The following is a 12,151-nucleotide window of genomic DNA, read 5'->3' as shown; positions in this document are numbered from 1 at the left end:
TTGAGCCAGTTGCAAGCAGACACATGGGCAGGTGTGAGAGCTGCAGTGGCTTCCAGGAAGGAGCTGCTTCTTTGAGATGCAGGATGAGACAGTCAGGGGCAGCTTCTCTGACTTGCTCCTCCAGCTATGCTCCTAATTCTGGTTTTGTAAAACTGTAATTCCATGTATTACATGCATTCAAACATGGAATACTTTGAGGGGCTTTTGTTTTCCTTACTAAATCCTGACATAGAGCAATATGCTCCTCCTATACACACACACACACACACACACACACAATTCTGTTCTGGGGCCTGATGTTCAGACTTTCAATGGTTCTTTGAGGCTGTTGCTAAACACTGGGTCTCACCTGTGGAGCTAGCTTCCACAGCAGGCCATAGGGTTCCCACAATCCAATCTCTGTTTTTTTCCTCTGATTTTAGCCCATATTAGTCATCCCTTGCTCACTGAGCTCCAGCCAAACATGACCATATGTTTTAAGTTGGTTGACCTTCCTCATTCTACAGTAACACTAACAACTTCAATGAGCTCTTCTTCTTACCTGGGACCCTCTTGCTCCTCAATACACTCCCCCTCCATCACCTAACATTCACTTTGAAGGCCTTCCTTCCTTTCTTCCTTCTTAATTGGAAAGGCACACACATACAGAGGCAAAAAGATATCTTCCATCTGATAGTTCACTCCTCAAATGCCTGAAGCTTTTGGTCAGGCTGGGAGCTTACTCCAGGTCATTTGAGGGTGTCAGTGACCCAACTACTTAAAGCCATCATCTACTGCCTCCTAGGGTGTGCAGTAGCAGGAAGCTGGAATCAGAAATGGAGCTGGAATTTGAAACCAAGCATTTCAATATGAGAGTGAGCTTCCCCATTGGTGTCTTAACTCTTAAACCAAATGCCCACCATGTGAAGGTATTAATTAACCAGTGAATTCATCAGGTAGGTATTTTTTGATCTTCCAGAATGCATTAAAGCCCTGCTATATATCCCCATTATGCCCTACAGTGTTCCTTTCTTACTTATTATTTCTGATCCACAACTCCCTTTAGACTGTAAGGTCCACGGAGGTAGACACCAGGCCGAAAGAGCATTCTCATGTGTCCAAGATACCCAGTACCTCCCCAGGACACACAGGGCACTCTACAAGTATCTGGGGAATAATTCATATTCCAAGTACTCTCTTCATGGGTAAATAATGTGTTTCTCTCATGATAGATGGAACCCAGTTTTATAAAAAGTGGAATTGACAGGAGAGTGGAAGTGAAAATTAATATACATTTTGGATTCTTTGTGTGCACTGCACATGGTGCCAAGCACTTTGCCAACATTATCATCATTTAATCCTCACAAGAACACTAAAAGGTGGATGCTATTAATATCTCAATTTCACAAATGAAGGAAGAGACTCAGAGAGGTTAAGTAACTTGGCCAAGGCCATATAGTTCCCTCAAGTCTTAATTCCTCATCCTCTGTTCCATCGGTAATTGTTCATGATGTCATATGTCCCTCACACAGCTGGCAAAATGGCTCAGAAATAGCAATGGTTAATTTCCATAATAATTATATGAGGTTGTTTTGAATGTGTCCTGATATTCTATTTTGTCACTTTAGCAATGACAGGCTTACATTTCTACACTGCTTAGCTACGGTGGCTTAGTGTTGACCTCTAACCTCCATGGACTCTTTGAAATTGCTTCATTTCTCTTCCTTCAAAGGGAGCCAGCACTGCTTCAGTTAGCAGTCCCCACAACAATTTCCTCCCAAATCCCTCTTTTCTCAGGCTGCATTTAAGTTCCTGCTTCTCCGAGATGCTCCCCCTTTCCCACTGCTAACTAGATGTCATTGGGGTGCACAGCCTGCTGGCAAAAAGAAGTGGGTAGTTCACAGTATAATAGTCACAGCCAGGTACATAGCCTGTGGAGTGGAAATATTGTTTCAAATCCTAGCTCTACCACTTGTTGTGTAAACGTAAGGTACCTTGTCTGCCTCAGTTTCCTCACACCTGTAAAATAAAATGAAAATAGTGTTGACTTCATGATGTGGACTTAACAGTGGAACAGTAACTGCAGAGGCCTAAGTCGGCTGTGATACTGTCCATGGTGTGAACACATCCTGCCGCTGGCCATGTGACCTCTCAACAGTCTCTAACCCTGACTAGGGAAATATCTATTGTACCTTAAGAAGGAGTGAGGGGAGGGCCGGCGCCGCGGCTCACTAGGCTAATCCTCCGCCTAGCGGCGCCAGCACACCGGGTTCTAGTCCCGGTCGGGGCGCCGGATTCTGTCCCGGTGGCCCCTCTTCCAGGCCAGCCCTCTGCTGTGGCCAGGGAGTGCAGTGGAGGATGGCCCAGGTGCTTGGGCCCTGCACCCCATGGGAGACCAGGAAAAGTACCTGGCTCCTGGCTCCTGCCATCAGATCAGCGCGGTGCGCCGGCCGCAGCACGCTGGCCGCGGCGGCCATTGGAGGGTGAACCAACGGCAAAAGGAAGACCTTTCTCTCTGTCTCTCTCTCTCACTGTCCACTCTGCCTGTGAAAAAAAAAATAGAAAAAAAAAAGGAGTGAGGGGAAGGTGCTGTGGCACAGCAGGTAAAGCCACGTCCTGCTGTGTTGGCAACCCCTATGAGCACCAGTTTAAGTCCTAGCTGCTCCACTTTTGATCCAGCTCCCTGCTAATGCATTTGGGAAAGCAGCGGAGGATGACCCAAGTGCTTGGGCCTCTGCACCTACATGGGAGACCTAGATGAAGCTCCTGGCTCCTGACTCCTGGCTTTGGCCTGGCCCTGCCCTGGACAGAAGGGACATTGCAGCCAGGATGGAAGATTTCTCTCTCTCTGCCTCTGCCTCTCCCTCTCTGTAACTCTACCTTTCAAATTAAAAAAAAAAAAAGGAGTGAGTCTTCCATCTCAGGGCCATTGTGTGGCCAGAGTGACTAAAGTCCCATGTTTGGTTCTCCCTACACCTAGTTAACATTGAGAATGGGAATGAGTGTGGGAATATAGTCTATCTCCTTAATCAATAACCAAGTCTCTTAGCTGTTACTAGATATTCTTCCACTTTCAATGAAGTATTCTTTGATTTTAAACGTGATTGATAACCACGCATAACCTGTAAGAAAAGTACAGAATGTAACCAAATGCAGGCTTGCCGAACAGCTAACTCAGGCCACCGAAGGGCTGTTTCCAGGTTTAAATCCTGGGTTTGACCAAACGTTGATTCTCAACTGGACTATTCTTTCCATCAATGGTGGGATTGTTTGGGGGATTAAACGATACAAGAAATGAAATAAGCTGTGAAGTACCTGGCCCATTGTAACTGCCTGACAAATGTGCACATTGGTCATTATGATGCCACACAGGAACTTGATACAGACCCTAAGCAAGCCCTGTCCTGTGTCCCAGCTGCAGCCTCAGGCCCCCTGTTTTGTTTCCCTTCACCAAAGATAATAGAAGTTGAAACCCTCCTGGGCTGTTTAGCAGTGAATTCAAGCAAGCTCAGCTCCTGGGGGAAGAAGACTATACCCTAGCAGGCAACCCTCTGGGATCTGTTCTTTCTTTGTGCAAGAGTTTTCTCCCCTCCACCCCACGACAGCACAGTCTTCCTCATCTCTCATCTCTCACCAGTGCTCCTGTGGCAGAAAAATTCATTCCCTTCTCTAACTGAATCACAGCTTTAATAAAGCTATTGTATTTGACCACAGGCTTAGGCAACAGCAATATAACAGAATAAGAGAAGATCATTAAAGTTCTGTAAAGCCAGCATTCCACTTCTTTATTTCCAGTGTCCCCGAGCTTGAGATAAGGGATAAACATTTTTTAATCAAAATCTAAATAACAGTGAATCTCACTTTTCATTTCAAGTATTTTTCCGGTTAAGTATGTGGTGTTTTCTAATTTCCTGTGTAGATCAGATGGACTATAAAAGTTTTTTTTTTTAATTTTAAGTTTTCAGGGGCACTTTTCTGACTGCAATTCCAGCACATGTCTTTGGTTAGGCTGTCAGAAGAGTGAGCCAAGAATGATTAAAATTCTAGAAACTGATTTGCAAAGGAATAAGAACAAATAAGCACTGAGAGGTAAAACCACATATGGGGGCGGGGATAACTGGGTAAGTAGCTCAGAAACAATGAGAAAAAAACAGACATTAATTATGTGGTCCAAATAGTTATAGTCCAGGAAAAATGTTCTAAAGGAAAATAGAAGCCTCTCTTCTCCTTCCTCTGGCTTAGAGCAGCGATTAAGGGGATACAACCACAGAAGTCGTAGGCAAAGACTGAAGTCTCACCTCTGCCATTTGCAGCTGGGTGGCCTTGGACAAGTAACTAAATTACTATAAACACAAATGCCAGTACTAAAACCCCAAATAGTCATAAGACGGTCACGAAAAATCAAGAGGGATGTGTATAGAATGCACCTAGCACTGTGTCCAGCACTTAATAAATAGTTCATTGTGTTACTACCGCTTGTGCAGACACTTGAGGGGTACCATATTTGGAACAATATAAAACTTCCCAAGGAACTGTTCAAAGAGAACTTACTTAAGATGTTTTCAAACTGGGTTAAAGAATAAAAAAAATCTCTACCATGAGTAAGCCTGGAAGTGCACTAGCAAGCAGATTGGACACCTCATCAACTTCTTCATCAGATGCATTTTGTACTCTATGTAGAGACTTTAGGATGCATATTTTCCTACATTTTGACATCTCTATAGTCAGGAAATCTTACAATCTAGGCATTTCTTCTTTCTTGGTGCTTGATAGAATGATAGCACATACTCCAATTAATGACATCCATGTTTTGAAGTAGTATGGTATTAAGCAATAAACACGCAAAATGTTTTATTCTGGCTCAGTCAGCCCAAAGAGTTTGTCCCCTAAATAACTTATAATGTGAGGTATATAATGAGGGGAGGATGTTGTAGTGCAGTGGGTTAAGCAGCCACTTGGGACACCGTATTTGAGTGTTTGGGATCAAGTCCCATTTATGCTTCAGATATAACTGCTCAATAATGCGCACCCTGGGAGACAGTAGTGATGGCTGAAGTACTTGGGTCCCTAACACCCACAGTGGGAGACCCAGAACTAATAACTGGCTCCTACCTTAACCTTGGTCCAGCTTTGGCTGTTGCTGGCATTTGAAGAGTAAACTAACAGATAGAAGTGTGTTCTCTCTCTCTTTCAAATACAATAAATAAATGAACTTTGGAAAGAACACTGAGGGTCAGGGTTGTGGCAGAGCAGGTTAAGCCGCTGCCTGGGACACCAGCATCTCATATGGGTACCTGTACAAGTCTCCACTGCTCCACTTCCTATCCAGCTCCCTGCTAATGTGCCTGGGAAAGCAATAGCAGATGTCCCAAGTGTTTGGGCCCCTGCACCCACATGAGAGAACTGGAAGAGAGTCCTAGCTCCTGGCTTTGGCCTGGTACAGACCCTGTTGTTGCAGCAATTTGAGGAGTGAACCAGTAGATGGAAGATCTCTTGATATCTCTCTCTCTCTCTCTCTCAATTTATGCCTCTCCTTTACTTTCTGTAACTCTGCTTTTCAAACAAATAAAACACAAATCTAAAAAAAAAAAATTTCTGAACGCCGGCGCCGCGGCTCACTAGACTAATCCTCCGCCTTGCGGTGCCGGCACACCGGGTTCTAGTCCCGGTCGGGGCGCCGGATTCTGTCCCGGTTGCCCCTCTTCCAGCCCAGCTCTCTGCTGTGGCCCGGGAAGGCAGTGGAGGATGGCCCAGGTCCTTGGGCCCTGCACCCCATGGGAGAACAGGATAAGTACTGGCTCCTGCCATCGGATCAGCGCGGTGCGCGGCCACGGCGGCCATTGGAGAGTGAACCAACGGCAAAGGAAGACCTTTCTCTCTGTCTCTCTTTCTCACTGTCCACTCTGCCTGTCAAAAAATAAAATAAAAATAAAATAAAAATAAAAAATAACAAGTTAATTGTTAAAAAAAATAAAAAATACTTTTTGAAAAAGGATTTTATTTATTTATTTGAGAGGTGGAGTTATAAACAGAGAGAAGGAGACACGGAGAGAAAGGTGTTTCATCTACTGGTTTACTCCCCAAATGGCTGCAACAGCTGTAGCTGAGCTGATCTGAAACCGGGAGCCAGGAGCTTCTTCCAGGTCTCCCAGGCAGGTGCAGGGGCCCAAACACTTGGGCCATCCTCCACTGCTTTCCCAGGCCATAAGCAGAGTGCTGGGTCAGGAGAGGAGCAGCCGTGACATGAACCAATGCCCATATGGGATGTCAGTGCTATAGGAGGTGACTTAGCCTACTACACCACAGCACCACACCCCACTCCCCCCACCAAAAGAACATGGAAACAACTAAATCAACACTATCCAGATACAGGAGGATTTGTTGGCAAAAAATAAATTAATTACCTAATTAAAGATACCATTTCACCATTTACTTATTGTGCAAACATGTCCAAATTACACAGAGAGAAAGAGATCTTCCATCTGCTGGCTCACTCCCAAATGGCCACAACAGCCAGAGCTGAGCTAATCCAAAGCCAGGAGCCAGGAGCTACTTCCTAGTCTCCCCTGTGGATGCAGAGGCCCAAGCACTTTGGCCATCCTTTGCTGCCTTACCAGGCGCATTAGCAAGGAGCGGAATCAGAGTGGAACAGCCAGGACTCAAACCAGCACCCATGTGGGATGCCAACACTGCAGACCAGAGCTTTAACCCACAATGCTGGCTCCCAAAGTACTTCATTTCTGTGAGCCTTGATTTCCTCCCGTATTTTTTGTAGAAGTGCCTAGTAACATGTCTTGAATGGTTGTAGGAAGTACTGAAGGCATCACTCTATAAAGAGGAACAGACCATATGGGTCCTCAGCTTGTCACACAGGTGTGACTTTCATTCTTCCCATAGTCCCCTGGTGTGAGACTAATGTCTCCTTGCTCCCTGAGCCCCCATACAGAGGAGTCATAACAATCTAACCTCAAGACTTCATTATCGACGGTGTGTAGTCAGCCCAGGTTGCTGGAACAAATTCGTGTAGACTCAGCGGGTCAACCAATAGAATCTCTCACAACTCTGTAGCCTGCAAGATCCAAGATCAAGGTGCTAGTAGGTCCAGTGTCTGGTGAGAGGACACTTCCAGGTTTGCAGATGGCCATCTTCTCATGAGTTTTTGAAAGGTCCCTCATTTACATGGATTTCAATCTTTGTACCAAAACATACTTCTCTCTCAACTCCTCTTTTCCATGAGTGTTCTGAAGTACCTTGTATGTTCTAGAAGCCCTGCCAGACTTACCTTATGCTTCCTTGGCCGGAGCTGGGCCACATGTGCACTTCTGAACCAATTACGGGCAGAGGGGATAGCTCATGCCTCAGAGCTGAGGATGCTAATATCTAAATGTCTGCAGAAATCAGGGTTCTATAATAATGAAGAAGGAAGCATGCACCTGGGTTGTAACCAACTGTGTGTCTGCATTGGTCCCTGCATGATATTGGGGAGTTTGATGACCAGAAGGGTGCTGAGGGGACACTGGATGGTAAAACAAGCATTGTTTATGAGAGCTAAACTGAGAGCAGGGTGGGTTTCAAGGCCTGGAACATGCTTGGCACTCACTGGAGAACTCAGAGTCCATAAATCCAATTGAGAGATTGCTTCACAGCTTTAGGGTTTAAACACAGACCATCAGAGCCATCAGGTACCATACAGATGTTGGTAAGTGCTTTGGAAATTGGTCACAACAATCCCTCCCATACTGAATGCTTTTTATCATGTAACTCTGAAAGGCTTCTGGAGGTGGCTTCTCCTCACATCTGACTTGCTTTGATGAATATCTTACAGTGAAAGTTGTCCTGTGTGACCTCTGGCATAAGCCTTAAGAATCGTTGGGGTTTCTATTTTTGTCCTCTAGGGGGCCAGCTGCCATGTATAGAACCTGAGGTTATCTGATTGGAGGGACCATTTCAAGAAGGCATGGCCCTGGAGGATGAGTGTTCACACAGAGGAGAACCGAGCTGACAAACACAGCTGTCACACATGAAGAGTGATGCCGCCCAGCCCCTGTTGAGCACTCAGCTGTGAGCAGCTACATGAAAGACACCAGCCAACACCATATAAAGAACCACCCAGTTGAGCCGAGGGAATTTCACAAGATCCTGAGGGGAAAAAATGAATCATTTTTGTTTTAAATCACTAAGTTCTGGGGTGGTGTGTGGCTTAGCAATAGATAGTTAAAGCCAGAATCAACTACTGCGGCTCACTCATTTCACAGACTGAAATGCCAATGAAGGTACAAGACTTTCTCAGAGTCACAAAGTTTATGAGTGATGGAAGCACAGCAAGAACTCAGATTTCTGAATTCTCAGTTCACTGCTCTGATGATTAATCTAGCATGGCTATTTTCATCCAGGCAAAATTGGTGCACTTGGAAATTTCTCTGACGTGCATATAAGCTAACAATTTGTACTGAATGAGTGTTTATTACATGTTTGGCATAGTGCTAAATGCACTATCTCATTTAACTCTCACAATGAACCTATGGAGCAAGTGACATGACCCCTCCTCTATATTGTACAGAAAAAAATAACTGAGTTAAAGAAATTAAATAATGCATTCAGAGTTTTCTCCAAGTAAACACATGGCGGGGTCAGGATTCACATCCAGGTCTGTCGGGTTCTGAAATGCTCACTCTTTAAGCATCCTGATACATAGCTCCCATTGACTCACATTTGCTTTCTTGCATGATATGGTGATTCCACTCAGCCCAACTCTCATCATATCTTAAATGTGCCTCAGGGTGGATATGGATTTCTGGGTAAAGACAGAATAAGTATGTTGAGATCATTCTAACAGTTTTTCCTTATTGAGTATTGACTTTCTAAGGAGAGAAATAAAAATGTCTTGAGTTGTTTAATCCATCATAAGATGTACATTCAAGACACTTCCCACCCTACCCCCACACACTGTACACTCCACATTAGGATTCTTGAACTCTTCTCATCCTGAAGTTACCTATGAACTAAAATATGACAACTGTAGGGTTGTAGTTTGGCAGGTTTATACAGTCTTGTTGGGAAAAGAGAGAGAGAAAAGGAAGAGGAACAGGAAAGAAGAGATGAGCAGGAAGGGAAGATGGACCCATGGGACATGCTGCATGGAGGAAGGAGGATTATTGGGGCACTACGAATCCAAAGCTGCCTCCTCTGGTCCCCTTCTTAGGATGACTGTACGCACACCACAGGTACCTGAGCCAGTGCTGATCCATGCCTCGTGTCGTGGCCTGTCAGGAGTGTTTCATTTCACTCTCAGGGTATCCCCATTTGGACAATAAATTGGTGATCCTTCAATCATGTCTCACTCTCAGCTCCCAACTTCAGGTTTCAAGCAACAGAAGTAGGTTTTGGATGCTATGGTAGGTACTGAGGACACCAGATTCAGCAGACATAGCTCTTGCCCTCAAGGAGTTCACTGCACAGGAGAGCCACAGATGCAGCAAGCACAGTAACAGAGGCACTGCTGGACACAGTGGAAGGCCAAAACTGGGGGAGGAGGTGAGGTAAGCAAGTGCCGAGGCATGGAGAGTGGCAGTGCTTGGCATAGTCTAGGAAACCACAGTAATCAATCACTCCTAACATCCAGATGCCATGTAACATTCCTCCCCAAAATTACTTTTCAGAAAAGCGTCATCTTATATTTGATTTCTTCCAAAGTTTCTCATTCTGTGAGTTGATCTCCTGATTATATTGGAGAGTTTTATTATTTATTTATTTATTTATTGCAGAGAGAGAGAGAGAAAATCTTCCATCCATTGGGGAGTTTTATTATTTATTTATTTATTTATTTATTGCAGAGAGAGAGAGAGAAAATCTTCCATCCACTAGTTTACTCTCCACTCTCCAAATGTCCCCCAGCACCCAGGACTGGGTCAGGCTGAAACCAAGAGCCAGGAACTCCATCCAGGTCTCTCACATGGGTAGCAAGGACCCAAGTACTTGAGTTATCATTTGCTACCTCCCAGGGTGTGCAAGAGCAGGAAGAGGGATTGGTATATAGCTGGGACTTGAACCCAGGCATTCTGATATGGGATGTAAGTGTGGCAGGCAGCACAGACTAACCACTGTGACACAATGCCCACTCTCCTGATTATTTTAAATAAAACAAATTACCATTTGAGGAAGAAGATAAAATCAGTTGAGGGTGAGAAGGAGAGAGAGACATTTCAAGATTTAGTATTTTTCCTTGCCCAGAGAGTAGCCTCACAATCATTATTGGTACATGTCATTTTAAACCTACTTTTTAAAGACTACTTGTAAAACAACAACATGGAACATGGCTATATCATGGAGATACATACATATACATACACACAAATATATGGTACCTTTTTTTAATAAAAATGATGTATTTATTTGAAAGGCAAAGTTTCAGAGTGATAGAGAGAGATCTTACATCCACTTGTTCACAACTCCTGCCCAGTACCCTGTCGCTCCCCCTCTTCGCGGAGGAACGACACAGGATCCTGCGCTGTTCTTTTGTCTGCTCGGCCCTTCCCAGGTTTGCTGCTGGTCCTTCCCGGGTTGGCTTCCGACCCCTCCACCTCCGTGGAGGGGCGGCTCCCCCTGCCACTTTCCCCACTTCCGCGGGGGAGCGGCACACTGCCGGCCGGCTCTCTTGGGGGCTGCTCAGATGTTATCCGGATGTTCCCGGTGCATGTTGTCTCTCTCCTCCTTTATAGTCCTCTTCCACCAATCCCAACTCTGCTACCCACACGCTGAGTACGCTGCTCTCCTCCAATCAGGAGCAAGATCAGCTCCTGCAGCTCATCAGTCAAATTGGCGAGAGGCAGCTGTGTAGAAGTTGTTTACTCCCTTTCAGCACCATATTGTGGGAGAGCAGATGCATAGAATAAGTCTTAATTCCAGTAACTTAGTCTAGTCCGAGTTGCTCCCCACAGTACTCCTCACCTCAAATAGCTGAAATGGCCAAGGATGGGCCAGGCTGAAGTCAGGAGCCAGGAGCTCCATATGGGTCCCCCACATGGGTGACAGGGGCCCAAAGAATTGCACCATCTTCTGTTGCTTTCCCAGGCACATTATTAAGTAGCTAGATCATAAGTTGAACAGCCAGGACAGGAACTGGGGCTCATATGGGATGCCAGAGTTACAGGTAGTTGCTTAACCTGCTATACCACAATGCTGGCTCCAAATATATGGGACTTAAAAAATGTCCTATTGTTGGGGCCAGTGCTGTGGTGGAGCATGTAAAGCTACTGCCTGTGGCACCAGAATCTCATATGAGTGCCAGTTCAAGTCCCTGATGCTCCACTTCCCATCCAGCTCCCTGCTAATATGTCAGAGAAAGTAGTGGGTGGCCCTAGTCCTTGGGCCCTGCACCCATCTGGGAGACCCAGAAGAAGCTCCTGGCTCCTGCCTTCAGATGGGCCCAGCTCCAGCCATTGCAGCCATTTAGGGAGTGAACTCACGGATTGAAGATCTGTCTTTCTGTTTGTGTCTCTCTCTTTTTCAAATAAATAAATGACCTTTTTTTTTTAAATCCAATTATTAAGAATTATTATTATCTCCTTTTTTATTTGAAAGGCAGAGAGACAGAGATAGGCAGAGCTCTTCTACTGCCCCCAAATTGCAGGTGGGCCAGGCTGAAGCCAGGAGCCTGAAATTCAATCCAAGTCTCCCATGTGTGTGGCAGGAACCTAAGTACTGAAGCCAACACCTGCTGCTTCCCAGGGAACACTTTTGAAAGAGGCTGTAATTGGAAACAGATCCAGGACTCAAACCCAGGCAGTGCAATACGGGATGAAAGAGTTCCCACTTGCATCTCAATTGCTACACCAAATGCCTACTTCAACATTTCCTATTGTTATATAAAGGTATATGTGTGGATTATGACAAAAATTCCAGTGGCTGCATAATTTGCAGTTTCAAAATGTTCTAAATTACAAGTAGTGTAGGAAACAGTGAAGACATAATGCTCAAAAAACTGCATTCTGTGACCCAAAGAGTGGCTCTTGGGATGATGAAGACAGACACTGCATTTGGAACTGCCAACAGAGAGTGCAATGAACTTATTTCATGAATTTGAGAGACAAAAAGAGTATTTCTGAGGCAGGATTTTGGTACAGCAGTTAAAGCACTGCTTGGGATCCCCATGTCCCATGTCAGAATACTCTGT

Source organism: Oryctolagus cuniculus, chromosome 1 (genome assembly GCF_051225735.1).
Source record: "Oryctolagus cuniculus isolate XC-2025 breed Fujian yellow rabbit chromosome 1, ASM5122573v1, whole genome shotgun sequence".
Lineage (NCBI taxonomy): Eukaryota > Metazoa > Chordata > Mammalia > Lagomorpha > Leporidae > Oryctolagus > Oryctolagus cuniculus.
Note: the sequence above shows the minus strand (reverse complement) of the source record.